Source organism: Sapajus apella, unplaced genomic scaffold, assembly GCF_009761245.1.
Source record: "Sapajus apella isolate SASKATOON/1434 unplaced genomic scaffold, GSC_monkey_1.0 scaffold247, whole genome shotgun sequence".
Classification (NCBI taxonomy): Eukaryota; Metazoa; Chordata; class Mammalia; order Primates; family Cebidae; genus Sapajus; species Sapajus apella.
In genome coordinates, this window is record NW_022437187.1 from 55,565 (window position 1) to 68,689 (window position 13,125).

A 13,125-nucleotide genomic window follows, 5' to 3' on the forward strand; every position below is an offset into this window, starting at 1 on the left:
AACCTGGAAACCATCATTCTCAGCAAACTGACAGAAGAGCAGAAGATCAAACACCGCATGTTCTCACTCATAGGCGGGTGTTGAACAATGAGAACACATGGACACAGGGAGGGGAGCACTACACACTGGGGTCAGTTGGGGGGGAAATAGGGGAGGGAGGGTGGGGGGTGGGAAGCTGGGGAGAGATAGCAAGGGGAGAAATGCCAGATGTAGGTGATGGGGAGGAAGGCAGCAAATCACACTGCCACGTGTGTTCCTATGCAACAATTTTGCATGTAATTCACATGTACCCCAAAATGTAAAATGCAATAAAATAAATAAATGGGAAAAAAAAATAATATTATGGCCCAAGTATAATGAATTTGAAACTATTCAGAAACATCCTCGGAGTGAAGACAAGTTTGATGTTGGCCTCCACAAAGTGTAACTGTATTCAAGTTTCTGTCTAAAGAAACATGATAGAAAATCTGTCTCAATTAAGAACCTAGTCAGAATGTGAAAACTTATCCTTCCCTTTATTGTAACCAGAATAGACTGCATGGAAAGAGGACCAGGTGTTCAAATTAGAAATGTGCTCTGTGTGTGTTTGCGTGTGTGTGTGCATGTGTGTGTGAAGAAGAGTGAGACAGAAAACCTTAGTTAACCAGCATAATGACAGGAGTTCATGTTGAATAAAATCCATGTGGAACAACCGAGAACAGTAAGTAGAATTTGGAAAAAAAAAAGAAGATGAAAATATCAGAACAGACAGAGGTTATTATTTTCTCACGGTCCATGTTTTCATCAGGTGTATGGACTGAGGCAGACACTATGAGGTTCTCTAGGTATGGAATCATAGTATACGTGAAGAAAGATCATTTGACTTAGGTGTAGAAAATGATAGTGGGGTGGAGGTGTCAACATCCTTGGCTGACCAAATCCATTTCCTACAGCGGGAAAAGGAAGGCAGGGAGATGAAGGGCTCCCAAAGGCAGCACTGCTAGAGGAGCCCACCAGGAATCCTCACGGCCTACACCCAAGCTAAATAGTAGACAGCCAGGGAAGAAATGAAGAGATGAAGTACAAATTAGTACTTTTTTAAAAGACTAATATGAAAGATCACCAAGATATATTGTCCAGCAAAGTCTAAAAATCTTCATCTATGACATGCTACAATTTTGAGGTTAAAAAATGTGGAAGGGGTGATCATGAGGAGTATTTCTGGAAGGATTCACAAGGAACTTATCATCATTGGCTATCATTTTCAATTTTGAGCCAGGTTAAAGTATGTATATCTTAAAAAACAAAAAATTGAGGCAGCTGCTAAGTGAAATGAAGAGCCATGGAGGAGCCTCACCTACGAGAGACAGGAGGATGTCATTGGTGATGTGGAGCTGCCCCAAGACGCTGGCCACACTGGGGGGTTGTGAACTGGGGTGGGCCATAAGTGAGGCTCATCTTTCCCAGGTTAAGGTGAGCTCCAGCTCTACCCAAGGACAAACTTTGAAGCGTACGATGTTGGTGCTGGAGCTATTGTAGTGGGATCTCATTCATGGTGTGCTGCAGGGCCAATGCCTACTGAATGAGGCACTTGAAATACTGGGAGCTTTCGCTGGGCTTCTCATGGTCCCTACCCAAATACAGGAAAGAGGGCAGAGGCAGAAAAGGATCTGGCTGCCCATGGCCCACAGGCCCAACTCCAGCCCCACAGTCCCTGCCATTACCCACCTGGGTCTCTGAGACCGCATAGCCTTCCTTCATGTGCTGTAGGGCCTATTGGAACTCAGCTTTGCTTTCTGGGTGTGCAGACCCCACACCCAGAGTCTGCCTTGCCCTGGACCAGCAAGTTTCCCATGCAGTGCAGCTTTAGATGCTCAGTCTTGTCACCTGGCTGCACTTTGTATTTGTACCGTGTACGAAGACAGCAGAGAGAGGTCAGCATCAGTTATTGTGACATGGAAGTCTATATCCTTCTGACACTTTCTAAAACTCTTGGGGTCTTAAGCCTTCTTCCCCATAACAAAAGTTATACAAATATACACACACAAACCTGAACTACTAAAAATGAAACAGGTTTTCTAACTGCCAACATCGACAAATTTTTTTTAAAAGTATCTTTTATTGAGGAGACAGTGGGGAGCATAAATAAGCTGACCCCAAAACAGCCCTTCCAAGCCCAAGGCCAGGTGAGGCAAAATGACCACCACAAGACCGCATAATATTCCCAGAGGCTGACATCTCCCACAGGGTATTAATGATACACATTGGATGTTTGACCCTTCCACATGTTATGTTGAAATGCAATCCAAAATGCTGGAGGTTAAGTCTAGTGGGAGGTGCTTTCATCATAGAGATGGATCCTCCATAAATGGCTTGAGGCTCTCCCCGTGGTAATAAGTGACTTCTCACTCTGTTAGTTCATGTGGGAGTTAATTGTTGAGAAAAGGACACCTTCTTTCCTCACAGTGTGACATGTCTGCTCCCCCTTTTCTTTCTGTTGTGATTGGAAGCTTCTTGAGGCCCTAACCAGAAGCACATGCTGGTGTCATGCTTCCTATAAAATCTGCAGAACTGTGAGTCAGATAAACCCCTTTTCTTTATAAATTACCCAGTCTCTGGTATTTATAGCAATGCAAAATGAACTAATACAGGGTACTCACCTGTTGCTCAGAACTCATATAATTCTTACTCATGGAGTCTCAAAATGCATCCTTGCTGATGCCCTGTGAGGGGAGGCCCTGCCATCACCCCACTTTATCACCTCACTGAAGCACAGGAGGTTTCCAGGCTTTTCCTAGAAAATAGTTATTAAGGAGTAGACTTAGGGGACAGCCCAGACAGAAGACTTTCCAGGGTCTTCCTCTACTCTACCCACTCCTCCATGTGAGGCCCTGAGGTGAGGTGAACAGCCTCCTAACACCCTCGACAGGGCTGCAGCCCTGTAGTCCTGGATTCTCAATTTTCTGCTACTTATAATGCAGCCCCAGTCCCCTCAATCACCATCTCCTCATGCCAGGTGAGGGCCCAAGGCCTTTGCTGACACAGCCCAGAGTGTGCTTGAGACCCACCTTCGGGTAGTTCCCACGATATGTGAGAGATGAGCAAAGAGGCACAAGCAGAAAAAGCTCCACGTGCATGGCTTTGTACACGCTGTTAAACAGTCTCCAGCCTTCAATGATGAGCTCACAGCCCTTTTTCAGGAAGCCAGCAGGACACCTCCCAGGGTGGCAAAGCCAGGAACTAGGTGAGAAAAGCCCCCCTACTTCCACCCATTCCCACCTGACCATGCATTCTGCTAAGCCTTGGCCTGCCTGTGCTGGAAGAAATAAAAACCATTTGGGGTCCTAGGGTTGATGTGCTGGACCATAGAAAATTTGTGAGCCATATCCTCCTTAGTGAAAATGGGCTTCTGGTGGCTGACAAACTTTACTCCTTCAGCAGGGTCTGGGAGGTGAGCCCAACTACCAGAGGCAGCCTCAGCCTCAGGCTCAGATGGCCAGCACCTCTCAACTAACTCATGTGCCTAGAGATCCCCACCATGAGAAAGCTACCTCCCCAAGGTCCTGGTCCAGAGGTGGGGAGCCCACACAGCTCGGGCACAGCAGGAACAGTGTGGATTCTAGTTTGCAGTGATACTACCTGCGGTAGCATTTTCTTCTGCAGGTTGTAGGTCTTCATAGCCAGGTCCATGGTTCTCCTCGCTCAGCCATTCTCAGCCTCCAGCACCTAGAGCTAACTATCCTCAACCCTACTTTCAAAAACAAGTGGTCTTCCACAGCCACTCTCTCATCTCTCCTAACTCCACTGACCTGTGACTGATTACAGGCCATAGAACCATCTGGGAGCTGATAGGCCACTGCTCTGTATGCGCAGTCCTGCTGATTGCACCACTCCTGTCCTGCCCCAGCTGCACTGCACACATACAAGTTGAGGTTGAAGTCAAAGTAGTTCTTGGTCTCTGGCAGATGCTCTTCCAGTGCTCCTCAGGGCTCATGACAGCCCAGGCTGTGTTACCCTGAGGTCAGCTTTTCTTCCTCTTGTTTCCTGTCTTGGAGGCCAGCTTGTCAGCAGCAGGTTGGCCACAAGGTTGGGGCAGGACCTCTGGAAGCAGGTAAGGAAGTGGCAGATGGTGGCTGAGAGGCCCAAGAGCCTGACCTCTTGCAAGGGATGTCTTGTTTTCTTTCTGATATGTCCAAGTCCTCTGATGGCAGGGATGTCTTGGCTGAAGTCACAAGGGTCTTCAGTCCCAACCCAGGCTATTGCCTGATGCTCACACCACCCGTGGAGGTCCTGGCCAGCTGGTAAGCAGAGTAGTGACATCTCTGTGTCTTGAAAATGCGCTTGCATAGTGAGTGATGAGTTCTCTACTGCTAATTTTTTTTTCATTTCTTTTTTTTTTTTTGCATTTTAGGTTTTGGGGTACATGTGAAGAACATGCAAGATTGTTGCATAGGTACACACATGGCGGTGTGATGTGCTGCCTTCCTCCCCATCACCTACATCTGGCATTTCTCCCCATGCTATCTCTCCCCAACTCCCCACCCCCCGCCGTCCCTCACCTACTTCCCCCATACAGACCCCAGTGTGTGATGCTCCCCTCCCTGTGTCCATGTGTTCTCATTGTTCAACACCCGCCTATGAGTGAGAACATGCAGTGTTTGATTTTCTGTTCTTGTGTCAGTTTGCTGAGAATGATGGTTTCCAGGTTCATCCATGTCCCTACAAAGGACACGAACTCATCGTTTTTGATGGCTGCATAGTATTCCATGGTGTATATGTGCCACGTTTTCCCTACTCAGTCTATTATTGATGGGCATTTGGGTTTGTTCTAGGTCTTTGCTATTGTAAACAGTGCTGCAATTAACATTCGTGTGCATGTGACCTTACAGTAGAATGATTTATAATCCTTTGGGTATATATCCAGTAATGGGATTGCTGGGTCAAATGGAATTTCTATTTCTAGGTCCTTGAGGAATTGCCACACTGTCTTCGACAATGGTTGAACTAATTTACACTCCCACCAACAGTGTAAAAGTGTTCCAATTTCTCCACATCCTCTCCAGCATCTGTTGTCTCCAGATTTTTTAATGATCACCATTCTAACTGGTGTGAGGTGGTATCTCAATGTAGTTTTGATTTGCATTTCTCTAATGACCAGTGATGATGAGCATTTTTTTCATATGTTTGTTGGCCTCATGTATGTCTTCTTTTGTAAAGTGTCTGTTCATGTCCTTTGCCCACTTTTGAATGGGTTTGTTTTTTTCTTGTAAATCTATTTTAGTTCTTTGTAGATTCTGGATATCAGCCCTTTGTCAGATGGGTAGATAGCAAAAATTTTTTCCCATTCTGTTGGTTGCCGATTCACTCTAATGATTGTTTCTGCTGCTGTGCAGAAGTTGTGGAGTTTGATTAGGTCCCATTTGCCTATTTTGGCTTCTGTTTCCAATGCTTTTGGTGTTCTGGTCATGAAGTCCTTGCCTATGCCTATGTCCTGAATGGTTATGCCTAGGTTTTCTTCTAGGATTTTTAAGGTGATAGGTCTTATGTTTAATTCTTTAATCCATCTGGAGTTAATTTTAGTGTAAGGTGTCAGGAAGGTGTCCAGTTTTGCTTTCTGCACATGGCTAGCCAGTTTTCCCAACACCGTTTATTAAACAGGGAATCCTTTCCCCATTGCTTGTTTTTGTCTGGTTTGTCAAAGATCAGATGGTTGTAGATGTGTGGTGTTGCCTCCGAGGCCTCTGTTCTGTTCCATTGGTCTATATCTCTGTTTTGGAACCAGTACCATGCTGTTTTGATTACCGTAGCCTTATAGTATAAAGTCCGGTAGTGTGATGCCTCCTGCTTTGTTCTTTTTGCTTAGCATTAACTTGGCTATGCGGGCTCTCTTTTGGTTCCATATGAATTTTAAGGTGGTTTTTTCCAGTTCTGTGAAGAAGGTCATTGGTAGCTTGATGGGCATAGTGTTGAATCTGTAAATTACTTTGGGCAGTATGGCCATTTTCGCAATATTGATTCTTCCTAACCATGAACATGGAATGTTTCTCCATCTGTTTGTGACCTCTCTTATTTTGTTTAGCAGTGGTTTGTAGTTCTCCTTGAAGAGGTCCTTTACATCCTTTGTTAGTTGTATTCCCAGGTATTTTACTCTATTTGTAGCAATTGTGAATGGCAGTTCGTTCTTGATATGGCTCTCTTTAAGTCTGTTATTGGTGTATAGCAATGCTTGTGATTTTTGCACATTGATTTTGTATCCTGAGACTTTGCTGAAGTTGCTTATCAGTTTCAGGAGTTTTTGGGCTGAGACGATGCGGTCTTCTGATATACATGTCATCTGCAAATAGAGACAATTTGACTTCCTCGTTTTCTATTTGAATACTCTTCATTTCTTTTTCTTGCTTGATTGCTCTGGCTAGAACTTCCAATACTATATTGAATAGGAGTGGTAAGAGAGGGCATCCTTGTCTAGTGCCAGATTTCAAAGGGAATGCTTCCAGTTTTTGCCCATTCAGTATGATATTGGCTGTTGGTTTGTCATAAATAGCTTTTATTATTTTGAGATATGTTCCGTCAATACCTAGTTTATTGAGGGTTTTTAGCACAAAGCGCTGCTGAATTTTGTCAAAGGCCTTTTCTGCATCAATCGAGATAATCATGTTGTTTTTGTCTTTGGTTCTGTTTATGTGGTGAATTATGCTTATAGACTTGCGTATGTTGAACCAGCCTTGCATCCCTGAGATGAAGCGTGCTTCATCGTGGTGGATATGCTTTTTGATGTGCTGTTGCAATTGGTTTGCCAGTATTTTATTGAAGATTTTTGCATCTATGTTCCTCATAGATATTGGTCTGAAGCTTTATTTTCTTGCTGAGTCTCTGCCAGGTTTTGGTATCAGGATGATGTTGGTCTCATAAAATGATTTGGGAAAGATTCTCTCTTTTTGGATTATTTTGAATAGTTTCAGAAGGAATGGTACCAGCTCCTCTTTGTATGTCTGGTAGAATTCGGTTGTGAATCTGTCTGGACCTGGGCTTTTTTTGGATGGTAGGCTCTTAATTGCTGCCTCAACATCAGCACTTGTTATTGGTCTATTCAGGGTTTTGACTTCTTCCTGATTTAGGCCTGGGGGGAGGGAAGTGTCCAGGAATTTATCAGTTTCTTCCAGGTTTACTAGTTTATGTTCATGGAGATGTTTGTAATAATCTCTGATAATGGTTTATATTTCTGTGGAATCTCTGGTGATATCCCCTTTATCATTTTTTATTGCATCTATTTGATTCTTCTCTCTCTTCTTTTTTATTAATGTGGCTAGTGGTCTGTCTATTTTGTTGATTTTTTTGAAAAACCAGCTCCCATATTTATTGATTTTTTAAAGGTTTTTTTTGTGTCTCTATCTCCTTCAGTTCTGCTCTGATCTTAGTTATTTCTTGTCTTCTGCTAGGTTTTGAATTTTTTTGGTCTTGCTCCTCTAGCTCTTTCAATTTTTTTTTTTTTTTTTTTTTTAGTCATCCTCATGGGTGTATTTATTACGGTGAAAGGATACAAAACAAAATCAGCAAAAAAGAAGATACATGGAGTGAAGCCTGGGAGAAAACAGGAAAGTCTTTTCCCTAGAGACTCACACAGGGCATGCTTAATTCTCTCAGCAACTAGTGGCAAAACATGTGAAATGTTTTCTACAAGGCAAGCTTGTTAAAAATTCAGCATCCAGGGTTTTTACTGGAGGCTGGTCAAGTGGACACCCTTTTCTTAACACACACCAAAATTCCAGACTCCCAGAAGGAAAACAGATATTCATCGTGAACCATATCGGTTGAATAAACAACTTGGACATATGGAGTCATTCTTATCAGTTAGGGCAGTGGGTACTCTCCTGAAATGTAAGTTCCAGTTGCCAGCCAAAGACCAATCCTGCAACTAGGCTTTCCAAAGTCCATAGGCAGGTCTGCTATGTGAATTGTTTATTTCACAACAGCTAACAGATCTTTCAAGGTTAACAAGTCCAGAAGCAAACCCCATTTCCTTCTCTAGTCTTTCTTGCATTTTCTATATCTCAGGATGTAATGACTGGTTACCTTACGAAAACAAAAGCTCTTTCAATTTTGATGATAGGGTGTCGATTTTAGATCTTTCCTTGCTTCTCATGTGGACATTTATTGCTATATATTTTCCTCTAGACACTGCTTTAAATGTGTCCCAGAGATTCTGGTATGTTGTGTCTTCATTCTCGTTGGTTTCGAAGAACATCTTTATTTCTGCCTTCATTTCATTGTTTATCCAGTCAACATTCAAAAGCCAGTTGTTCAGTTTCCATGAAGCTGTGGGGTTCTGAGTTAGTTTCTCAATTCTGAGTTCTAACTTGATTGCAGTGTGATCTGAGACTGTTTGTTATGATTTCCGTTCTTTTGCATTTGCCGAGCAGTGATTTACTTCCAATTATGTGGCCACTTTTAGAGTAGGTGTGATGTGGTGCTGAGAAGAATGTATATTCTGTGGATTTGTGGTGGAGTGTTCTGTAAATGTCTATTAGGTTTTCTTGGTCCAGGTCTGAGTTCAAGTCCTGGATATGCTTGTTAATTTTCTGTCTTGTTGATCTGTCTAATATTGACAATGGGGTGTTAAAGTCTCCCACTATTATTGTGTGGTAGTCTATGTCTCTTTGTAAGTCATTGAGGACTTGCTTTATGTATCTGGGTGCTCCTGTATTGGGTGCATATATATTTAGGATCGTTAGCTCTTCTTGTTGCATTGATCCTTTTACCATTACGTAACGTTCTTCTTTATCTCTTTTGATCTTTGTTGCTTTAAAGTCTATTTTATCAGAGATCAGAATTGCAACTCCTGCTTTTTTTTGCTCTTCACTTGCTTGGTAAATCTTCCTCCATCCCTTTATTTTGAGCCTTTGTGTATCCTTGCATGTGAGACGGGTTTCCTGGATACAGCACACTGATGGGTTTTGGCTTTTTATCCAATTTGCCAGTCTGTGTCTTTTAATTGGGGCATTTAGCCATTTATATTTAGGGTTAATATTGTTATGTGTGAATTTGATCCTGCCATTTTGATGCTAGCTGGCTCTTTTGCCCATTAGTTGATGCAGTTTCTTCATTGTGGCTATGCTCTTTACCATTTGGTATGTTTTTGGAGTGTCTGGTACTGGTTGTTTCTTTCTATGTTTAGTGCCTCTTTTAGGAGCTTTTGTAAAGCAGGTCTGGTGGTGATGAAATCTCTGAGTACTTGCTGGTTAGGAAAGGATTTTTTTTTTTGTCCTTCAGTTATGAAGCTTAGCTTGGCTGGATATGAAATTCTGGGTTGAAAGCTTTTTTCTTTAAGGATGTTGAATATTGGCCCCCACTCTCTTCTGGCTTATAGGGTTTCTGCTGAGAGATCTGCTGTGAGTCTGATGGGCTTCCCTTTGTGAGTAACCTGACCTTTCTCTCTGGCTGCCCTTAGCATTTTCTCCTTCATTTCAACCTTGGTGAATCTGATGATTATGTGTTGGACCATCCTGGGTTCAGTTGTGCTTGCTGTGGAACTCTCAGTCCAGAGCATTTCTGATTGCTGTTTTTTGTGGGGGTGGGACCAGCCGAGCCTTATCACCTGGCTCCCTGCCTCAGAGCCTTTTTTTTTTTTTTTTAGTTGAACGGTCAACTCTCTCCCAGGTGTTCCAGTCACCTGTTGAAAAGGCGCTGGGATCTGTGTGATTTCCCGTGTGGCGACCAACTCCTCCAGCTGAAACAGCTGCACTGAGATTCGTGGCTCTTTTTTGCCCAGGAATCTTCTGGCCTTGCTCCCTGTTTCAGTCCCCTTTTCTATCAGTCGAATGGGCAACTCAGCCTTCCCAGAGCTCCAATTGCTAGCTAAAATAGTGCCCAGACCCATGTATTTTGTATGGAGAACCGCCATGCTGGGGCTCCAGGGCCGGCTGAAACAGCTGCCCCGGCCAAAACAGCCACACTGGTGACCCTTGTGGATCCTTCGCCTGGAAATCTCCTGGTCTGTGGGCCATAAAAATCTGTCTGAAAATGCAGCGTCCACTCACCCTTTGTGCTTTCACTGGGAGCTGTAATCCTGAGCTGCTCCTAATAGGCCATCTTGGATCCATCTTGCTAATTTTCTTGAAAGTTTTAAAAAGGGAAGTCTTGATCCAATTCCAAGCCCCCATCTTGATCCACCCATCTCTCAGAGTATCCAGTCAGCACACACAAAGACGTGGTCCAGCTGGTTGCAGGCCAACCTTCAGAGCACCAGGGTCAGCACCTTGCCCAGGCAGCACATGTTGATGCCATACTGGAACGTCACATGGACACGTGTGGCTTCATCCATGAGCAGCACTATGTTCTTTCTTCAGTCCATAACTGCAAGCTGCAGCAAGTCAGGCTCCTGGCCCATGTCCTCTGCTTCTGCCTCCCTGGATCTTTGCAGGAGAGTGTGGCTGCCCTGAGCTCTAAGGGAAGGAGGAGAATAAGACTTTAGATCCAAGTGAGGATAAACGGGAAAAGAAACAGCAGCAGTGAGGATGTGAGGACTTGCAAGCTGCCTTGGTAGAGAGTAAGCATCCATTGTTGCAGGGCCCATGCACAAGGACTGTGGAATGAGAAGAATAAAAACCTCCAACCAGCTCCCACCATATTCCCCAAGTTGTCCCATCACACAGGAATCAGAGGACCAGATTCTCAGCTGCCAGCCTACATGGTGGGATCAGCAGGGCAGGGCCTGTGACTGATGCTTTCCTTGACCTCTCAGGGTCAGGTTCCTCATCTGTATGATGGAATTACTACTCTTTCCTGCCTGTCTTACAGGTGGGAAAATCTAAAGAAGTCACTTCTGTGAAGGGTCCACAAGCTTCCAAGTTAGATATGGATGGGGCACTAAGGGCCTGCAACAGCAGCTCTGGGCAATCCCCTGCTTACCCCAGAGCCCCTTCCTCACCAAACTGGGGATGTGGCAGGAGAGCAAAAAGGCAGCCACATTTTTTAGCAGCTGCTTCTGGTCCTGAACTTTGTTCCAGCAAGCCTCGGGGAAGTGAGCTTCTGGAGGAGAGAAAAAAGAAAGGCTGAGCCAGGCAGAGTGGAGGTGGGGGTAGCAAGGCAGATGCTGCCTGGGGCTGGTAGGAGCAGTGTTCAAATAGACAGAGAGGCCCACCAGCACTGAGGACCTCAGAGCCCCCATAAGGCTCTGAACTGCCCTGAAGGTGCTACTGCACTGATTAGACCTCACTCCTTGCCTGGTGAGACAATGTCAGCGCTGAAGTTGATTTCCAAGGCTGTGTTGCTGATGGAGCCCACTGCCTTGTGTGCATTGCATGCCACCTCTTGGTTCCAAGGGTCTACAGTGGAGACATGACCAGATAGGAGGACACTCCATTCTACCATTAGGGGGCTGGGCTGCCCCAAGCCTTAACTTCCACCTCTTTGCAGAGGTATCTGTCTTCTCTTCTCAGGGGCTGGGTCATGAGCTCCCAGCAAGAACCAGCTGCTGTTATAAGCTGGGGGCTCTTCCATGGAATTCACAGCAGCCCCACCTCAGCTGTCACCTGCAGCGATGTCTCTGCCAGCTCCTCCACCTTGGCCAGGCTACCAGCACTGCTGCCCTCCCCATCACTTCCTACCTCAAGTCCCGTAGGGTTTTCAGGCTTAAACTCCCAAAAAAGGGGACTGTTATTTCCCAGGGAAGTGCTGTTCTCTAGCTCGCTGGAGTTCTACTGCATCAGCTACAGGGAAGTGGCTTTATGAGAAGTTACCTGATAGCAGACCAGGCAGAGCGGAGACGGACAAATAATATCAGGGAGATTTTTTAGTCTGGAAAATTCCTGCTGGCTGTAGAAACCAAAGTCAGGCCTCAGGCTTCTGGCCTGCTAGAGTCAAAAAATATTAGAGCTGAACACCCTGCAGGCATAGGGACACATCCTGCCCAGTGTGCAAATGTCAGTGTGTGCATGCAGGTACCCAGCAGCAGAAGGTCAGAGCAAAACTAAAATCTCCTGACAGGAAAAGACAGTCAGAGTAGGAGGTATGAAGGAGATGGGCTCCTCATTCAGGCCAGAGCTTCCGGTAGTACCGGGAATACCACAGGCACATTGGGAGAGTTGTTTGTGGAATGGAACATTTGATATGGCTGTCTCCTAGGCACTAAACACCTGCAGTACCAATACCTCATGCCCCACCTGCCAGCCCCTGGCATTGTGACACTCACAACTACCCATATGACTTTCAAATGCTCCTTAAGAACACAGTATTGCTTCAGTTAGGTCACTGGCTTGGCTGCTTGCTATTTGGCAGCCAATGTAAAGTTTGTGGTCTCTATATTTGAGAGTCTGATGGCAGGATGGGTGGGAAGTTGGAAGGCACTCTAGTGAGTGTCCCCAGAGTGAGCCTTTCTTCACTGTCTGGAGCTTTTCTTTTCAAGAAAGCAGCCCCTGAACAACCCAGAGTGTTCATATCCCTGGGAGAGTGCAGCCGGCGCCTGCCCTGGGATCAACGGGCTCCACTTCACCTGTAGCCCTGGTGGATAAATGTGTCCACCACCTCTTGGCACAGACAGCAGAGCTGGTGCCACTCAGCACTGGGAAAGCCAGCATAGGAAACTCTTTGGGCAGCTCCTTGCTGGGCACAGGCAGAAATGAAGGTTTGGGGTAAAGTAAGCATCCGGTGGAGGATATAGTGTCCTTTGTTGTCACTTTGATAATGCCCTTTTACTAAATTGAGAAGCAGAGCTCCACCTCCTTGTCATAATTATTGAGCACCAAATAGTTACAGGGTCTTGATAAGCTAACCATGCACTCCAGCAGCTCCTGGTGTCAGGGGTGCAATGCCACTCTCTTTTCAAAGTCCGTGGAGACAAAGATGATGCTCTGCCTGTGGTCCTGCTCCATGATGCTGAGGATGACAGACTGGGCAGTGAACCAGGATTGTGTAATCCATCACCACTGTGCCCAGCATGGACAGCCTCTCCATGTCCACAGCTTTGTACATACACTTGCTGTTTAGGTCACTGGTGGGCTCTACATAGGCAACTATGTCCCCACCAAAGTCCTTGTAGGTGCTTCAGACATTAAAGCCTAGACTGAAGTTGTTTCAGATGAACATCTGCATCGTGATCTCCTCAATGAAGTTGATGACCACAAGTTTGACTCCATGAAAGCCACAGCC